The sequence below is a fragment of the Oncorhynchus nerka genome, linkage group LG13 (assembly GCF_034236695.1).
Source record: "Oncorhynchus nerka isolate Pitt River linkage group LG13, Oner_Uvic_2.0, whole genome shotgun sequence".
Classification (NCBI taxonomy): domain Eukaryota; kingdom Metazoa; phylum Chordata; class Actinopteri; order Salmoniformes; family Salmonidae; genus Oncorhynchus; species Oncorhynchus nerka.
The window spans coordinates 102480523-102502258 of NC_088408.1; positions in this window are offsets into that span (position 1 = coordinate 102480523).

A 21736-nucleotide genomic window follows, 5' to 3' on the forward strand; every position below is an offset into this window, starting at 1 on the left:
TAAGCATTTCACGGTAAGGTCTAAACCTGTTGTATTCGGTGCATGTGACAAATACAATTTGATTTGATTTGACTTGCAAAACAGCATTTCAACCAATGAGACAAACACCCCATGGAAACACTGCATGCAGAGTTCTGTAAGATTCTCCTACATGTCCAGAGGAAAACTACAAACACCCCATGGAAACACTGCATGCAGAGTTCTGTAAGATTCTCCTATATGTCCAGAGGAAAACTACAAACACCCCATGGAAACACTGCATGCAGAGTTCTGTAAGATTCTCCTACATGTCCAGAGGAAAACTACAAACAATGCATGCAGGGCAGAAATAGGCCAATATCCACAAAAAAAGAAAGAAAAGAAAAGAAAAGAAAAGAAAAAGAGCAATTCAGTTTTGGAAAAAACAAAAACAAAGACCCATCTCATATCATTACCAAAACCTGCAATGCCAAGAGCTGAGCAAAGAAAAGAGTCCCCTCATCCAGCTGGTCCTGGGGCTGAGTTCACAAACCTGCTCTACTATAACACACTGAAGCCTCAGTCCCCTCATCCAGCTGGTCCTGGGGCTGTGTTCACAAACCTGTTCTATTAACACACTGAAGCCTCAGTCCCCTCATCCAGCTGGTCCTGGGGCTGAGTTCACAAACCTGCTCTACTAACACACTGAAGCCTCAGTCCCCTCATCCAGCTGGTCCTGGGGCTGAGTTCACAAACCTGCTCTACTAACACACTGAAGCCTCAGTCCCCTCATCCAGCTGGTCCTGGGGCTGAGTTCACAAACCTGTTCTACTAACACACTGAAGCCTCAGTCCCCTCATCCAGCTGGTCCTGGGGCTGAGTTCACAAACCTGCTCTACTAACACACTGAAGCCTCAGTCCCCTCATCCAGCTGGTCCTGGGGCTGAGTTCACAAACCTGTTCTACTAACACACTGAAGCCTCAGCCCCCTCATCCAGCTGGTCCTGGGGCTGAGTTCACAAACCTGTTCTACTAACACACTGAAGCCTCAGTCCCCTCATCCAGCTGGTCCTGGGGCTGAGTTCACAAACCTGTTCTACTACCACACTGAAGCCTCAGTCCCCTCATCCAGCTGGTCCTGGTGCTGAGTTCACAAACCTGTTCTACTATCACACCGAAGCCTCAGTCCCCTCATCCAGCTGGTCCTGGGGCTGAGTTCACAAACCTGCTCTACTAACACACCGAAGCCTCAGTCCCCTCATCCAGCTGGTCCTGGGGCTGAGTTCACAAACCTGTTCTACTAACACACTGAAGCCTCAGTCCCCTCATCCACACTTCGCTATTGAGAAAAACTGAAAGTGTGAACCATCGTATTTAACCACTGGGAATCTGGTCGAATAGAAACAATGTAGTTATTCCTCCGCAAGGCAATCAAACAAGCTAAATGTCGGTATAAGGACAAAGTGGAGTCGCAATTCAACGGCTCAGACACGAAACGTATTTGGCAGGGACTATAGACAATCACGGACTACAAAAAGAAAACCAGCCCCGTCACGAACACCGACGTCTTGCTTCCAGACAAACTAAACAACTTCTTTGCCTGCTTTGAGGATCAAATCAAATCAAAATTGTATTTGTCACATACACATGGTTAGCAGATGTTAGTGAGAGTGTAGCGAAATGCTTGTGCTTCTAGTTCCGACAATGCAGTAATAACCAACAAGTTATCTAGCTAACAATTCCAAAACTACTACCTTATAGACACAAGTGTAAGGGGATAAAGAATATGTACATAAGATATATGAATGAGTGATGGTAGTAGTTTTGCGGCATAGGCAAGATACAGTAGATGGTATTGAGTGCAGTATATACATATGAGATGAGTATGTAAACAAAGTGGCATAGTTAAAGTGGCTAGTGATACATGTATTACATAAGGATGCAGTAGATGATATAGAGTACAGTATATACGTATACATATGAGATGAATAATGTAGGGTATCAAATCAAATCAAATCAAATTTATTCATATAGCCCTTCGTACATCAGCTGATATCTCAAAGTGCTGTACAGAAACCCAGCCTAAAACCCCAAACAGCAAGCAATGCAGGTGTAAAAGCACGGTGGCTAGGAAAAACTCCCTAGAAAGGCCAAAACCTAGGAAGAAACCTAGAGAGGAACCGGGCTATGTGGGGTGGCCAGTCCTCTTCTGGCTGTGCCGGGTAGAGATTATAACAGAACATGGCTAAGATGTTCAAATGTTCATAAATGACCAGCATGGTCGAATAATAATAAGGCAGAACAGTTGAAACTGGAGCAGCAGCACAGTCAGGTGGACTGGGGACAGCAAGGAGTCATCATGTCAGGTAGTCCTGGGGCACGGTCCTAGGGCTCAGGTCCTCCGAGAGAGAGAAAGAAAGAGAGAATTAGAGAGAGCATATGTGGGGTGGCCAGTCCTCTTCTGGCTGTGCCGGGTGGAGATTATAACAGAACGTGGCCAAGATGTTCAAATGTTCATAAATGACCAGCATGGTCGAATAATAGTAAGGCAGAACAGTTGAAACTGGAGCAGATGTAAACATTATATTAAGTGGCATTGTTTAAAGTGGCTAGTGATATATTTTACATTTCCCATCAACTCCCATTATTAAAGTGGCTGGAGTTGAGTCAGTGTGTTGGCAGCAGCCACTCAATGTTAGTGGTGGCTGTTTAACAGTCTGAGTTTGTCTGTGATGTGTACGCCGAGGAACTTAAAACTTACTACCCTCTCCACAACTGTTCCATCGATGTGGATAGGGGGGTGTTCCCTCTGCTGTTTCCTGAAGTCCACAATCATCTCCTTAGTTTTGTTGACGTTGAGTGTGAGTTTATTTTCCTGACACCACACTCCGAGGGCCCTCACCTCCTCCCTGTAGGCCGTCTCGTCGTTGTTGGTAATCAAGCCTACCACTGTTGTGTCGTCCGCAAACTTGATGATTGAGTTGGAGGCGTGCGTGGCCACGCAGTCGTGGGTGAACAGGGAGTACAGGAGAGGGCTCAGAACGCACCCTTGTGGGGCCCCAGTGTTGAGGAAGTCCAGTACCCAGTTGCACAGGGCGGGGTCGAGACCCAGGGTCTCGAGCTTGATGACGAGCTTGGAGGGCACTATGGTGTTAAATGCCGAGCTGTAGTCGATGAACAGCATTCTCACATAGGTATTCCTCTTGTCCAGATGGGTTAGGGCAGTGTGCAGTGTGGTTGAGATTGCATCGTCTGTGGACCTATTTGGGCGGTAAGCAAATTGGAGTGGGTCTAGGGTGTCAGGTAGGGTGGAGGTGATATGGTCCTTGACTAGTCTCTCAAAGCACTTCATGATGACGGAAGTGAGTGCTACGGGGCGGTAGTCGTTTAGCTCAGCTACCTTACATTTACATTTACATTTAAGTCATTTAGCAGACGCTCTTATCCAGAGCGACTTACAAATTGGTGCATTCACCTTATGACATCCAGTGGAGCAGCCACTTTACAATAGTGCATCTAAATCTTTTAAGGGGGGGGGGTGAGAAGGATTACTTTATCCTATCCTAGGTATTCCTTAAAGAGGTGGGGTTGCAGGTGTCTCCGGAAGGTGGTGATTGACTCCGCTGTCCTGGCGTCGTGAGGGAGTTTGTTCCACCATTGGGGGGCCAGAGCAGCGAACAGTTTTGACTGGGCTGAGCGGGAACTGTACTTCCTCAGTGGTAGGGAGGCGAGCAGGCCAGAGGTGGATGAACGCAGTGCCCTTGTTTGGGTGTAGGGCCTGATCAGAGCCTGGAGGTACTGAGGTGCCGTTCCCCTCACAGCTCCGTAGGCAAGCACCATGGTCTTGTAGCGGATGCGAGCTTCAACTGGAAGCCAGTGGAGAGAGCGGAGGAGCGGGGTGACGTGAGAGAACTTGGGAAGGTTGAACACCAGACGGGCTGCGGCGTTCTGGATGAGTTGTAGGGGTTTAATGGCACAGGCAGGGAGCCCAGCCAACAGCGAGTTGCAGTAATCCAGACGGGAGATGACAAGTGCCTGGATTAGGACCTGCGCCGCTTCCTGTGTGAGGCAGGGTCGTACTCTGCGGATGTTGTAGAGCATGAACCTACAGGAACGGGCCACCGCCTTGATGTTAGTTGAGAACGACAGGGTGTTGTCCAGGATCACGCCAAGGTTCTTAGCGCTCTGGGAGGAGGACACAGTGGAGTTGTCAACCGTGATGGCGAGATCATGGAACGGGCAGTCCTTCCCCGGGAGGAAGAGCAGCTCCGTCTTGCCGAGGTTCAGCTTGAGGTGGTGATCCGTCATCCACACTGATATGTCTGCCAGACATGCAGAGATGCGATTCGCCACCTGGTCATCAGAAGGGGGAAAGGAGAAGATTAATTGTGTGTCGTCTGCATAGCAATGATAGGAGAGACCATGTGAGGTTATGACAGAGCCAAGTGACTTGGTGTATAGCGAGAATAGGAGAGGGCCTAGAACAGAGCCCTGGGGGACACCAGTGGTGAGAGCACGTGGTGAGGAGACGGATTCTCGCCACGCCACCTGGTAGGAGCGACCTGTCAGGTAGGACGCAATCCAAGCGTGGGCCGCGCCGGAGATGCCCAACTCGGAGAGGGTGGAGAGGAGGATCTGATGGTTCACAGTATCGAAGGCAGCCGATAGGTCTAGAAGGATGAGAGCAGAGGAGAGAGAGTTAGCTTTAGCAGTGCGGAGCGCCTCCGTGATACAGAGAAGAGCAGTCTCAGTTGAATGACTAGTCTTGAAACCTGACTGATTTGGATCAAGAAGGTCATTCTGAGAGAGATAGCGGGAGAGCTGGCCAAGGACGGCACGTTCAAGGGTTTTGGAGAGAAAAGAAAGAAAGGATACTGGTCTGTAGTTGTTGACATCGGAGGGATCGAGTGTAGGTTTTTTCAGAAGGGGTGCAACTCTCGCTCTCTTGAAGACGGAAGGGACGTAGCCAGCGGTCAGGGATGAGTTGATGAGCGAGGTGAGGTAAGGGAGAAGGTCTCCGGAAATGGTCTGGAGAAGAGAGGAGGGGATAGGGTCAAGCGGGCAGGTTGTTGGGCGGCCGGCCGTCTCAAGACGCGAGATTTCATCTGGAGAGAGAGGGGAGAAAGAGGTCAGAGCACAGGGTAGGGCAGTGTGAGCAGAACCAGCGGTGTCGTTTGACTTAGCAAACGAGGATCGGATGTCGTCGACCTTCTTTTCAAAATGGTTGACGAAGTCATCTGCAGAGAGGGAGGAGGGGGGGGGGGAGGGGGATTCAGGAGGGAGGAGAAGGTGGCAAAGAGCTTTAGTTTTAGTTGCTTGTCCAGCTACCTTAGCTTTCTTGGGAACAGGAACAATGGTGGCCCTCTTGAAGCATGTGGGAACAACAGACTGGGATAGGGATTGATTGAATATGTCCGTAAACACACTAGCCAGCTGGTCTGCGCATGCTCTGAGGGCGCGGCTGGGGATGCCGTCTGGGCCTGCAGCCTTGCGAGGGTTAACACGTTTAAATGTCTTACTCACCTCGGCTGCAGTGAAGGAGAGTCTGCATGTTTTAGTTGCGGGCAGTGTCAGTGGCACTGTATTGTCCTCAAAGCGGGCAAAAAAGTTATTTAGTCTGCCTGGGAGCAAGACATCCTGGTCCGTGACGGTGCTGGTTTTCTTTTTGTAATCCGTGATTGACTGTAGACCCTGCCACATACCTCTTGTGTCTGAGCCGTTGAATTGAGATTCTACTTTGTCTCTATACTGACGCTTAGCTTGTTTGATTGCCTTGCGGAGGGAATAGTTACACTGTTTGTACACTGTTTGTACTTTTCCGAAAGGAGGGCGGGGCAGGGCCTTATATGCGTCGCGGAAGTTGGAATAGCAATGATCCAAGGTTTTTCCAGCCCTGGTTGCGCAATCGATATGCTGATCAAATTTAGGGAGTCTTGTTTTCAGATTAGCCTTGTTAAAATCCCCAGCTACAATGAATGCAGCCTCCGGATATATGGATTCCAGTTTGCAAAGAGTCAAATAAAGTTCGTTCAGAGCCATCGATGTGTCTGCTTGGGGGGGAATATATACGGCTGTGATTATAATCGAAGAGAATTCCCTTGGTAGATAATGCGGTCTACATTTGATTGTGAGGAATTCTAAATCAGGTGAACAGAAGGACTTGAGTTCCTGTATGTTGTTATGATCACACCACGTCCCGTTAACCATAAAGCATACGCCCCCGCCCCTCTTCTTACCAGAAAGATGTTTGTTTCTGTCGGCGCGATGCGTGGAGAAACCAGCTGGCTGCACCGTCTCCGATAGCGTCTCTCCAGTGAGCCATGTTTCCATGAAGCAAAGAACGTTACAGTCTCTGATGTCCCTCTGGAATGCTACCCTTGCTCGGATTTCATCAACCTTGTTGTCAAGAGACTGGACATTGGCGAGGAGAATGCTAGGGAGTGGTGCACGATGTGCCCGTCTCCGGAGTCTGACCAGAAGACCGCTTCGTTTTCCCCTTTTTCGAAGTGCCACCGACATGGCCCACTACCAAGGACTGTGGGCTCTACTTCTCCGTGGCCGACGAGAGTAAGACATTTAAACGTGTTAACCCTCACAAGGCTGCCGGCCCAGACGGCATCCCTAGTCACGTCCTCAGAGCATGCGCAGACCAGCTGGCTGGTGTGTTTACGGACACATTCAATCTCTCTCTATCCTAGTCTACGGTCCCCACATGCTTCAAGATGGCAACCACTGTTCCTGTACCCAAGAAAGCTAAGGTAACTGAACTAAAGGACTATAGCTCCAGTAGCACTCACTTCTGTCATCATGAAGTGCTTTGAGAGGCTAGTTAATGGATCATATCACCTCCACCCTACCTGACACCCTAGACCCAGTTCAGTTTGCATACTGCCCCAACAGGTCCACAGACGACGCAGTCACCATCACACTGCACACTTGCCTAACCCATCTGGACAAGAGGAATACCAACGTAAGAATGCTGTTCATTGACTACAGCTCAGCATTCAACACCATAGTAGCCTCCAATCTCATCATTAAGCTTGGGGCCCTGGGTCTTGATCAACAACAATGACGAGACTACAGGGAGGAGGTGAGGGCCCTCGGAGTGTTGTGTCAGGAAAACAACTTCTTACTCAACGTCAACAAAACAAAGGAGATGATCGTGGACTTCAGGAAACAGCAGAGGGAGCACACCCCTGTCCACATCAAGGGGACCGCAGTGGAGAAGGTGGAAAGTTTTAAGATCCTCGGTGTACACATCACGGACAAACTGAAATGGTCCACCCACAGAGACAGTGTGGTGAAGAAGGCGCAACAGCTCATCATCAAGCTTGGGGCCCTGGGTCTGAACCCCGCCCGGTGAAACTGGGTCCTGAACTTCTGGACGGGCCGACCCCAGGTGGTGAAGGTAGAAAACAACACCTCCACTACGGTGATCCTCATCAATCCCGAAGGCGAGGTCAGTACAGGTGCATCAAAGCTTGGAACTAAAGACTGCTTAACTGATTCTATCTTAAGGTCATCAGACTGTTAAATAGCCATCAGTAGCCGGCTACCACCCAGTTACTCAACCCTGCACATTAAAGGCTGCTGCCCTATATACATAGACATGGAATCACTGGTCACTTTAATAATGGAACACTGGTCACTTTAATAATGGAACACTGGCAACTCTAATAATGGAACACTGGTCACTTTAATAATGGAACACTGCTCACTTTAATAATGGAACACTAGTCACTTTAATAATGGAACACTGCTCACTTTAATAATGGAACACTGGTCACTTTAATAATGGAACACTGGTCACTTTAATAATGGAACACTGGTCACTTTAATAATGGAACACTGGCCACTCTAATAATGGAACACTGGCCACTTTAATGATGGAACACTGGCCACTATAATAATGGAACACTGGCCACTCTAATAATGGAACACTGGTCACTTTAATAATGGAACACTGGCCACTCTAATAATGGAACACTGGCCACTCTAATAATGGAACACTGGCCACTCTAATAATGGAACACTGGCCACTCTAATAATGGAACACTGGCCACTCTAATAATGGAACACTGCTCACTCTAATAATGGAACACTGGTCACTTTAATAATGGAACACTGGTCACTTTAATAATGGAACACTGGCCACTCTAATAATGGAACACTGGCCACTCTAATAATGGAACACTGGCCACTCTAATAATGGAACACTGGCCACTCTAATAATGGAACACTGCTCACTCTAATAATGGAACACTGGTCACTTTAATAATGGAACACTGGTCACTTTAATAATGGAACACTGGCCACTCTAATAATGGAACACTGGCCACTCTAATAATGGAACACTGGCCACTATAATAATGGAACACTGGCCACTATAATAACGGAACACTGGTCACTTTAATAATGGAACACTGGTCACTTTAATAATGGAACACTGGCCACTCTAATAATGGAACACTGGCCACTAATAATGGAACACTGGCCACTATAATAATGGAACACTGGCCACTCTAATAATGTTTACATATTGCTTTACTCATCTCATATTTATATACTGTATTATGTTCTACTGTATTTTAGTCAATGCCACTCTGACATTTTTTGATCTAATATTTATATATTTCTTAATTCCATTATATTACTTTTAGATTTGTGTGTAGATATTAACTGCATCGTTGGAGCTAGGAACACAAGCATTTCAATACACTCGCAATAACATCTGCTAAATATGTTTATGCGACCAATAACATTTTATTTGATTTACAGTTGTGTGAAAGCTGGGATCGAGAGACTGAAAAACAGCTTCTATCTCAAGGCCATCAGACTGTTAAATAGCCATCAGTAGCCAGCTACCACCCAGGTACTCAACCCTGCACCTTAGAGGTTGCTGCCCTATATACATAGAATCACTGGCCACTTTAAATAGAACACCTGTCACTTTAATAATGTTTACATCCTGCTTTACTCATTTCATACAGTATACTGTATTCTATCCTACTGTATTCTATCCTACTGTATTCTATCCTACTGTATTCTATCCTACTGTATTCTATCCTACTGTATTCTATTCTACTGTATTCTATCCTACTGTATTCTATCCTACTGTATTCTATCCTACTGTATTCTATCCTACTGTATTCTATTCTACTGTATTCTATCCTACTGTATTCTATTCTACTGTATTCTATCCTACTGTATTCTATTCTACTGTATTTTAGTCAATGCCACTCAAGACATTGCTCCTCCTAATATTTATGTATGTGTTAATTCCATTCTTTTATTTTCAGATTTGTGTGTATTGTTGTGAATTGTTAGATATTAACTGCACTGTTGGAGCTAGAAACACAAGCATTTTGCTACACGAGCAATAACATCTGCTAAATATGTGTATGTGACCAATACATTTTGATTTGATTTGAAAGATCTAAGAGACAAGGCAGGAAGGGCCTTCTCATGCCATCAAAAAGAACATAAAACTCAACATCCCAATTACGATCTGGCAAAAAAAAAGAGACTTCAATCAGTTATAGAACCCATTACCCTTTATGGTTGTGAGGTCTGGGGTCCGCTCACCCAGTTATAGAACCCCTTACCCTCTATGGTTGTGAGGTCTGGGGTCCGCTCACCCAGTTATAGAACCCCTTACCCTCTATGGTTGTGAGGTCTGGGGTCCTGCTCACCAACCAAGAATTCATTAAATGGGACAAACACCAAATTAAGACTCTGCATGCAGAATTCTGCAAAAAAATATCCTCTGTGTACAACGGAAATCATCAAATAATGCATACAGAGCAGAATTAAAACTATACCCACTAGTTATCAAACTCCAGAAAAGAGCTGTTAAATTCTACAACCACCTAAAAGGAAGCGACGCCCACACGTTTCACCACAAAGCCCTCAACTACAGAGAGATGAACCTAGAGAAGAGTCCCCTCAGCCAGATGGTTCTGGGGCTCTGTTCACAAACAGACCCCACAGAGCCCCAGGACAGAAACACATTTATGAGAAAGCAAAAAGTGAGCTATTTGACACACTGGAAAGAATCAACCAAACAGAGAGAACTGGAATGTAACACGGACTGCGAGCCAGGCCTAATCGCCCAACATCAGCGCAAAATGGCAAAGACACCAAATTGAGACTGCTGGATCTGGCTAAAAATACTCAAATCAGTCATAGAGCCCATTGCCCTTTATGGTTGTGAGGTCTGAGGTCCGCTCACCCAGTCATAGAGCCCATTGCCCTTTATGGTTGTGAGGTCTGAGGTCCGCTCACCAACCAAGAATTCACAAAATGGCAAAGACACCAAATTGAGACTGCACGCAGAATTCTGCAAAAGTACCCAACGTTTACAACATAGACCAAATAATGCATACTGAGCAGAATTAGGCCGATACCCACTAATGAACAAAATCCAGAAAAGTGACGTTAAATTCTACAACCACCTACAAGGAAGTGATTCCCAAACCTTCCATAACAAAGCCATCACGTACAGAGAAATGAACCTGGAGAAGAGTCCCCTAAGCAAGCTGGTCCTGGGGCTCTGTTCACAAACACAAACAGACCCCTCAGAGCCATCAACTACAGAGATATGAACCTGGAGAAGAGTCCCCTAAGCAAGCTGGTCCTGGGGCTCTGTTCACAAACACAAACAGACCCCTCAGAGCCATCAACTACAGAGATATGAACCTGGAGAAGAGTCCCCTAAGCAAGCTGGTCCTGGGGCTCTGTTCACAAACACAAACAGACCCCACAAGAGCTCCAGGACAGCAACACAATTAGACCCAAACAAATCGACACATTGGAAAGAATTAACAAAAAAACAGCAAACTAGAATATTATTTGTCCCTAAACAGCGAGTACAGTGGCAGAATACCTGACCACTGTGACTGACCATAAACAGAGAGTGGCAGAATACCTGACCACTGTGACTGACCATAAACAGAGAGTGGCAGAATACCTGACCACTGTGACTGACCATAAACAGAGAGTGGCAGAATACCTGACCACTGTGACTGACCATAAACAGAGAGTGGCAGAATACCTGACCACTGTGACTGACCATAAACAGAGAGTGGCAGAATACCTGACCACTGTGACTGACCATAAACAGAGAGTGGCAGAATACCTGACCACTGTGACTGACCATAAACAGAGAGTGGCAGAATACCTGACCACTGTGACTGACCATAAACAGAGAGTGGCAGAATACCTGACCACTGTGACTGACCCTAAACAGAGAGTACACAGTAGCAGAATACCTGACCACAGTGACTGACCCTAAACAGAGAGTACACAGTGGCAGAATACCTGACCACTGTGACTGACCATAAACAGAGAGTGGCAGAATACCTGACCACTGTGACTGACCCTAAACAGAGAGTACACAGTAGCAGAATACCTGACCACAGTGACTGACCCTAAACAGAGAGTACACAGTGGCAGAATACCTGACCACTGTGACTGACCCTAAACAGAGAGTACACAGTAGCAGAATACCTGACCACAGTGACTGACCCTAAACAGAGAGTACACAGTGGCAGAATACCTGACCACTGTGACTGACCCAAACTTAAGGAAAGCTTTGAGTATGTACAGACTCAGTGAACATAGCCTTGCTATTGAGAAAGGCTGCCGTAGGCAGACATGGCTCTCAAGAGAAGACAGGCTATGTGCACACTTCCCACAAAATGAGGTGGCAACTGAGCTGCACTTCCTAACCTCCTGCCCAATGTATGACCATATTACAGACACATATTTCCCTCAGATCACACAGACCCACAAAGAATTAAAAACAACAAATCAAACATTGATAAACTCCCATATCTGTTAGGCGAAATACCTCAGTGTGCCATCACAGCAGCAAGATGCGTGGCCCGTTGCCACAAGAAAAGGGCAACCAGTGGAGGCACAAACAACATTGCAAATACAACCTATATTTATGTTTATTTACTTTCCCTTTTGTACTTTAACTATTTGAACATTGTTACAACACTGCATACAGACAATAATACAGTATAACACTTGAAACATTCTAGAATCTTTTGTGATTCTAGAATCTTTTGTGATTCTAGAATTTTTTTGTGATTCTAGAATCTTTTAAAACTTTTGTGATTTTAATGTTTCCTGATTGTTTATTTCCTTTTTGGTTTCTTGTCTATTCCATTTGCTTTGGCATTATTCCCATGCCAATAAAGCCCTTTGAATTGACCTGGGGGGGAGGATGAGATATCTGGGGTGAGATACTGTTTAAGACTTGCACCTGATGCGTGTGCACCCGCTTACCTATTTGTAGTATATTCAAACTCCGGAAACATACTGACATATCCAAGCCTTGATGCTTCGGCATGAATGGAGCCAGATATTATCAGAAAATGTATCATATCTGTAGTCATTACCTGATCATTTATGGATCCGTATTTCTCAGAAAATGCATCATTTCAATAGATATCCTTACACGATATGCAGTGGCGACCCGTCATTCAGGACAGGGCAGAGCACCACACTTTAAGGTAAAAAATATATATCTGTATATATATATTTTTTTTTATGTGGGAGGGGCCTGTTTTACTTATTATTTTGCCATTTATATGTGTCACATATCAGTTAGCAAACAATGTCAAATAAAAATAATAATCAACATGGTCTCTTGTTTGTTTTCTTCAGTAAGGCAGCTCCAAAATGCAAGTGTTTCAGCTCAATGCTTTCTGTGGTGGTGGTGGGGCGGGCCAGCTAAAACATACAGAGCGTTGCGCCTGATTGGCTCAGTTTTCTGTCACTCATGGGACAGTACGTCACCCCCAATTCTAAGGTTAGAGCTCGAAAATGTTAGCCCCTTGGGTTCTGCCATAGACTTACATTAGAAGTGCCCATCCAAGAAGGCTCAAGGTCATTGGTCACAGATAGAATGACATCAAATCACGGTATATCTACAGTAGCTTTGATTGGACTGATCATGTCAACTTTTATACTTTCAAAGTCTTAGCTAGCATCATCATGAATCAAGTTGACAATCTACTGGCAAATCCTTTTTAATCCTTGTCATATGAAGAGAAATAATGAAGATAATTGATTGTGCTGTTACTGTCTATTATCTATCCTTTACCCCTACCTACAGTATACTGTTACTGTCTATTATCTATCCTTTACCCCTACCTACAGTATACTGCTGCTACTGTCTATTATCTATCCTTTACCCCTACCTACAGTATACTGCTGTTACTGTCTATTATCTATCCTTTACCCCTACAGTATACTGCTGTTACTGTCTATTATCTATCCTTTACCCCTACCTACAGTATACTGCTGTTACTGTCTATTATCTATCCTTTACCCCTACCTACAGTATACTGCTGTTACTGTCTATTATCTATCCTTTACCCCTACCTACAGTATACTGCTGTTACTGTCTATTATCTATCCTTTACCCCTACCTACAGTATACTGCTGTTACTGTCTATTATCTATCCTTTACCCCTACCTACAGTATACTGCTGTTACTGTCTATTATCTATCCTTTACCCCTACCTACAGTATACTACTGTTACTGTCTATTATCTATCCTTTACCCCTACCTACAGTATACTACTGTTACTGTCTATTATCTATCCTTTACCCCTACCTACAGTATACTGCTGTTACTGTCTATTATCTATCCTTTACCCCTACCTACAGTATACTGCTGTTACTGTCTATTATCTATCCTTTACCCCTACCTACAGTATACTGCTGTTAATGTCTATTATCTATCCTTTACCCCTACCTACAGTATACTGCTGTTACTGTCTATTATCTATCCTTTACCCCTACCTACAGTATACTGCTGTTACTGTCTATTATCTATCCTTTACCCCTACCTACAGTATACTGCTGTTACTGTCTATTATCTATCCTATCCTTTACCCCTACCTACAGTATACTACTGTTACTGTCTATTATCTATCCTTTACCCCTACCTACAGTATACTGCTGTTACTGTCTATTATCTATCCTTTACCCCTACCTACAGTATACTGCTGTTACTGTCTATTATCTATCCTTTACCCCTACCTACAGTATACTGCTGTTACTGTCTATTATCTATCCTTTACCCCTACCTACAGTATACTGCTGTTACTGTCTATTATCTATCCTTTACTACCCTACCTACAGTATACTGCTGTTACTGTCTATTATCTATCCTTTACCCCTACCTACAGTATACTGCTGTTACTGTCTATTATCTATCCTTTACCCCTACCTACAGTATACTGCTGTTACTGTCTATTATCTATCCTTTACCCCTACCTACAGTATACTGCTGTTACTGTCTATTATCTATCCTTTACCCCTACCTACAGTATACTGCTGTTACTGTCTATTATCTATCCTTTACCCCTACCTACAGTATACTGCTGTTACTGTCTATTATCTGTTATCTATCTATTATCCTTTACCCCTACCTACAGTATACTGCTGTTACTGTCTATTATCTATCCTTTACCCCTACCTACAGTATACTGCTGTTACTGTCTATTATCTATCCTTTACCTCTACCTACAGTATACTGCTGTTACTGTCTATTATCTATCCTTTACCCCTACCTACAGTATACTGCTGTTACTGTCTATTATCTATCCTTTACCCCTACCTACAGTATACTGCTGTTACTGTCTATTATCTATCCTTTACCCCTACCTACAGTATACTGCTGTTACTGTCTATTATCTATCCTTTACCCCTACCTACAGTATACTGCTGTTACTGTCTTATCTATCCTTTACCCCTACCTACAGTATACTGCTGTTACTGTCTATTATCTATCCTTTACCTCTACCTACAGTATACTGCTGTTACTGTCTATTATCTATCCTTTACCCCTACCTACAGTATACTGCTGTTACTGTCTATTATCTATCCTTTACCCCTACCTACAGTATACTGCTGTTACTGTCTATTATCTATCCTTTACCCCTACCTACAGTATACTGCTGTTACTGTCTATTATCTATCCTTTACCCCTACCTACAGTATACTGCTGTTACTGTCTATTATCTATCCTTTACCCCTACCTACAGTATACTCCTGTTAATGTCTATTATCTATCCTTTACCCCTACCTACAGTATACTGCTGTTACTGTCTATTATCTATCCTTTACCCCTACCTACAGTATACTGCTGTTACTGTCTATTATTATCTATCCTTTACTGCTGTTACTGTCTATTATCCCTACCTACAGTATACTGCTGTTACTGTCTATTATCTATCCTTTACCCCTACCTACAGTATACTGCTGTTACTGTCTATTATCTATCCTTTACCCCTACCTACAGTATACTGCTGTTACTGTCTATTATCTATCCTTTACCCCTACCTACAGTATACTGCTGTTACTGTCTATTATCTATCCTTTACCCCTACCTACAGTATACTGCTGTTACTGTCTATTATCTATCCTTTACCCCTACCTACAGTATACTGCTGTTACTGTCTATTATCTATCCTTTACCCCTACCTACAGTATACTGCTGTTACTGTCTATTATCTATCCTTTACCCCTACCTACAGTATACTGCTGTTACTGTCTATTATCTATCCTTTACCTCTACCTACAGTATACTGCTGTTACTGTCTATTATCTATCCTTTACCCCTACCTACAGTATACTGTTACTGTCTATTATCTATCCTTTACCCCTACCTACAGTATACTGCTGTTACTGTCTATTATCTATCCTTTACCCCTACCTACAGTATACTGATGTTACTGTCTATTATCTATCCTTTACCCCTACCTACAGTATACTGCTGCTACTGTCTATTATCTATCCTTTACCCCTACCTACAGTATACTGCTGTTACTGTCTATTATCTATCCTTTACCCCTACCTACAGTATACTGCTGTTACTGTCTATTATCTATCCTTTACCTCTACCTACAGTATACTGCTGTTACTGTCTATTATCTATCCTTTACCCCTACCTACAGTATACTGCTGTTACTGTCTATTATCTATCCTTTACCCCTACCTACAGTATACTGCTGTTACTGTCTATTATCTATCCTTTACCCCTACCTACAGTATACTGCTGTTACTGTCTATTATCTATCCTTTACCCCTACCTACAGTATACTGCTGTTACTGTCTATTATCTATCCTTTACCCCTACCTACAGTATACTGCTGTTACTGTCTATTATCTATCCTTTACTATTATCCCTACCTACAGTATACTGCTGTTACTGTCTATTATCTATCCTTTACCCCTACCTACAGTATACTGCTGTTACTGTCTATTATCTATCCTTTACCCCTACCTACAGTATACTGCTGTTAATGTCTATTATCTATCCTTTACCCCTACCTACAGTATACTGCTGTTACTGTCTATTATCTATCCTTTACCCCTACCTACAGTATACTCCTGTTAATGTCTATTATCTATCCTTTACCCCTACCTACAGTATACTGCTGTTACTGTCTATTATCTATCCTTTACCCCTACCTACAGTATACTGCTGTTACTGTCTATTATCTATCCTTGACCCCTACCTACAGTATACTGCTGTTACTGTCTATTATCTATCCTTTACCCCTACCTACAGTATACTGCTGTTACTGTCTATTATCTATCCTTTACCCCTACCTACAGTATACTGCTGTTACTGTCTATTATCTATCCTTTACCCCTACCTACAGTATACTGCTGTTACTGTCTATTATCTATCCTTTACCCCAACCTATAGTATACTGCTGTTACTGTCTATTATCTATCCTTTACCCCTACCTACAGTATACTGCTGTTACTGTCTATTATCTATCCTTTACCCCTACCTACAGTATACTGCTGTTACTGTCTATTATCTATCCTTTACCCCTACCTACAGTATACTGCTGTTAATGTCTATTATCTATCCTTTACCCCTACCTACAGTATACTGCTGTTACTGTCTATTATCTATCCTTTACCCCTACCTACAGTATACTGCTGTTACTGTCTATTATCTATCCTTTACCTCTACCTACAGTATACTGCTGTTACTGTCTATTATCTATCCTTTACCCCTACCTACAGTATACTGCTGTTACTGTCTATTATCTATCCTTTACCCCTACCTACAGTATACTGCTGTTACTGTCTATTATCTATCCTTTACCCCAACCTATAGTATACTGCTGTTACTGTCTATTATCTATCCTTTACCCCTACCTACAGTATACTGCTGTTACTGTCTATTATCTATCCTTTACCCCTACCTACAGTATACTGCTGTTACTGTCTATTATCTATCCTTTACCCCTACCTACAGTATACTGCTGTTACTGTCTATTATCTATCCTTTACCCCTACCTACAGTATACTGCTGTTAATGTCTATTATCTATCCTTTACCCCTACCTACAGTATACTGCTGTTACTGTCTATTACCTATCCTTTACCCCTACCTACAGTATACTGCTGTTACTGTCTATTATCTATCCTTTACCCCTACCTACAGTATACTGCTGTTAATGTCTATTATCTATCCTTTACCCCTACCTACAGTATACTGCTGTTACTGTCTATTATCTATCCTTTACCCCTACCTACAGTATACTGCTGTTACTGTCTATTATCTATCCTTTACCCCTACCTACAGTATACTGCTGTTACTGTCTATTATCTATCCTTTACCCCTACCTACAGTATACTGCTGTTACTGTCTATTATCTATCCTTTACCCCTACCTACAGTATACTGCTGTTACTGTCTATTATCTATCCTTTACCCCTACCTACAGTATACTGCTGTTACTGTCTATTATCTATCCTTTACCTCTACCTACAGTATACTGCTGTTACTGTCTATTATCTATCCTTTACCCCTACCTACAGTATACTGCTGTTACTGTCTACTCTCTATCCTTTACCCCAACCTATAGTATACTGCAGTTACTGTCTATTATCTATCCTTTACCCCTACCTATGCAGTATGTACATATCTACTTCAATTACCTCGTGCACATTGACTCGGTACTGGTACTCTGTGCATATAACCAAGTTATCATAGACTCAGTACTGGTACTCTGTGTATATAACCAAGTTATCATAGACTCAGTACTGGTACTCTGTGTATATAACTAAGTTATCATAGACTCAGTACTGGTACTCTGTGTATTTAACTAAGTTATCATAGACTCAGTACTGGTACTCTGTGTATATAACTAAGTTATCATAGACTCAGTACTGGTACTCTGTGTATGTAACCAAGTTATCATAGACTCAGTACTGGTACTCTGTGTATAAAACCAAGTTACTCATTGTGTATTTATTATTACTTTAATATTTCTACTTTATTTCTCTCTGCGTTGTTGGGAAGTTGGTAAGCATTTCCCTGTTAGTCTACACCTGTTGTTTACCAAGCATTTCCCTGTTAGTCTACACCTGTTGTTTACCAAGCATTTCACTGTTAGTCTACACCTGTTGTTTACCAAGCAGAAACAGAAGAAGAATGTGGAAACAGAAGAAGAATGTGGAAACAGAAGAAGAATGTGGAAACAGAAGAAGAATGTGGAAACAGAAGAAGAATGTGGAAAGAGAAGAAGAAGAATGTGGAAACAGAAGAAGAAGAAGAAGAATGTGGAAACAGAAGAAGAAGAAGAATGTGGAAACAGAAGAAGAAGAAGAAGAAGAATGTGGAAACAGAAGAAGAAGAAGAAGAAGAATGTGGAAACAGAAGAAGAAGAAGAAGAATGTGGAAACAGAAGAAGAAGAAGAAAAGAAGAAGAATGTGGAAACAGAAGAAGAAGAAGAAAAGAAGAAGAATGTGGAAACAGAAGAAGAAGAAGAAAAGAAGAAGAATGTGGAAACAGAAGAAGAAGAAGAATGTGGAAACAGAAGAAGAATGTGGAAACAGAAGAAGAAGAAGAATGTGGAAACAGAAGAAGAAGAATGTGGAAACAGAAGAAGAAGAATGTGGAAACAGAAGAAGAAGAAGAAGAAGAATGTGGAAACAGAAGAAGAAGAAGAAGAATGTGGAAACAGAAGAAGAAGAAGAAAAGAAGAAGAATGTGGAAACAGAAGAAGAAGAAGAAAAGAAGAAGAATGTGGAAACAGAAGAAGAAGAAGAAAAGAAGAAGAATGTGGAAACAGAAGAAGAAGAAGAATGTGGAAACAGAAGAAGAATGTGGAAACAGAAGAAGAAGAAGAATGTGGAAACAGAAGAAGAAGAATGTGGAAACAGAAGAAGAAGAATGTGGAAACAGAAGAAGAATGTGGAAACAGAAGAAGAATGTGGAAACAGAAGAAGAATGTGGAAACAGAAGAAGAAGAAGAAAAGAAGAAGAATGTGGAAACAGAAGAAGAATGTGGAAACAGAAGAAGAATGTGGAAACAGAAGAAGAAGAAGAATGTGGAAACAGAAGAAGAATGTGGAAACAGAAGAAGAATGTGGAAACAGAAGAAGAAGAAGAATGTGGAAACAGAAGAAGAATGTGGAAACAGAAGAAGAATGTGGAAACAGAAGAAGAATGTGGAAACTGAAGAAGAAGAATGTGGAAACAGAAGAAGAAGAATGTGGAAAATGAAGAAGAAGAATGTGGAAACAGAAGAAGAAGAATGTGGAAACTGAAGAAGAAGAATGTGGAAACAGAAGAAGAAGAATGTGGAAACTGTCTGTGGGAGTGGAAGGGGGGAGGAATACATATGTCTTTCTGGGACACGTTGGTATCTGAAATGGACTGATTGGTGTTTTTACTACAGACTGTCAAACGCTATTCTCAACCCCTGATTCCTGCTAGGATTCAGGATTCAGGATAATTAACAGGCTTTTTATCTTCTTCTGTTTCTGGGGAAATGTTCCTTCTGTATGTCTATCTCACCAGAGCACTTGTGAAAACGAATGCACTATATAGAGAATAGGGCTGTAGTATAAAGTAGTGCACTATATAAGGAATAGGGCAGTAGTATAAAGTAGTGCACTATATAGAGAATAGGGCTGTAGTATAAAGTAGTGCACTATATAGGGAATAGGGCTGTAGTATAAAGTAGTGCACTATATAGAGAATAGGGCTGTAGTATAAAGTAGTGCACTATATAGAGAATAGGGCTGTAGTATAAAGTAGTGCACTATATAGAGAATAGGGCTGTAGTATAAAGTAGTGCACTATATAGAGAATAGGGCTGCAGTATAAAGTAGTGCACTATATAGGCAATAGGGCTGTAGTATAAAGTAGTGTACTATATAGAGAATAGGGCTGCAGTATAAAGTAGTGCACTACATAGGGAATAGAGATCCTGTTGGGATGTTAACTAGGGCTACTCGTCTTTATCAACTGCAGTTTCCCAGGACAACAGGAAGTGAAGCCACCTGCCAGGAAGTGAAGACAACAGGAAGTGAAGCCACCTGCCAGGAAGTGAAGACACCAGGAAGTGAAGACAACAGGAAGTGAAGCCACCAGGAAGTGAAGACAACAGGAAGTGAAGACAACAGGAAGTGAAGACAACAGGAAGTGAAGACACCTGCCAGGAAGCATAAACATGTACATCTAGTTGAGGTTGCCGTCACAAAATGAATTCCTGTTCATTAGGACTGAATGGTTCAGAAAACTACCTGAGCTGTCGTCTAGTCTGAATGATGGTTTCCGGCGTTTCAGAGGTAGTGAACAACCATGACCCTGGCCAAGCGACTAGCTAGCAATAAATGCAAGCCCCTTCGGAGGGCTTTTCTCTGGGCTGCTCATAACAAACAGCCGTAATATAACAGGTAATAAACAGGTTATTGCAGGTCATAGAACAGCTGTGTGACATTCCAACGTGTTCAAATGAAAGCAGACGCAGGTCCTGGAATGAACAGAGAACTGCTACGTCTCTTTTGTTGTCTCTAACTCTAACTCTATCAAACTCTAACTCTATCAAACTCTCTAAACTCTATCTAACTCTCTAAACTCGAACTCTCTAACCTCTAACTCTATCTAACTCTATCTAACTCTCTAACTCTATCTAACTCTCTAAACTCTAACTCTATCTAACTCTCTTAACTCTATCTAACTCTCTAAACTCTGACTCACTCTAACTCTATCTAACTCTCTAAACTCTGACTCTATCTAACTCTCTAAACTCTAACTCTATCTAACTCTCTAAACTCCAACTCTCTAAACTCTAACTGTATCTAACTCTAACTCTATCTAACTCTCTAAACTCTAACTCTATCTAACTCTCTAAACTCCAACTCTCTAAACTCTAACTGTATCTAACTCTAACTCTATCTAACTCTCTAACTCTCTAACTCTATCTAACTCTAACTCTATCTAACTCTAACTCTCTCTAACTCTCTAACTCTCTCTAACTCTCTCTTACTCTAACTCTCTCTAACTCCGTCTAACTCTCTAACTCTATCTGACACTCCAACTCTCTAACCCTATCTAACTCTCTAAACTCTAACTCTATCAAACTCTCTAAACTAAAACTCTATCCAACTCTCTAAACTATAACTGTATCTAACTCTAACTCTATCTAACTCTCTAACTCTCTAACTCTATCTAACTCTAACTCTATCTAACTCTAACTAACTCTATCTAACTCCAACTCTCTAAACTCTAACTGTATCTAACTCTAACTCTATCTAACTCTCTAACTCTCTAACTCTATCTAACTCTAACTCTATCTAACTCTAACTAACTCTATCTAACTCTCTAACTCTATCTAACTCTCTCTTACTCTAACTCTCTCTAACTCTCTCTAACTCTCTCTAACTCCGTCTAACTCTCTAACTCTATCTGACACTCCAACTCTCTAACCCTATCTAACTCT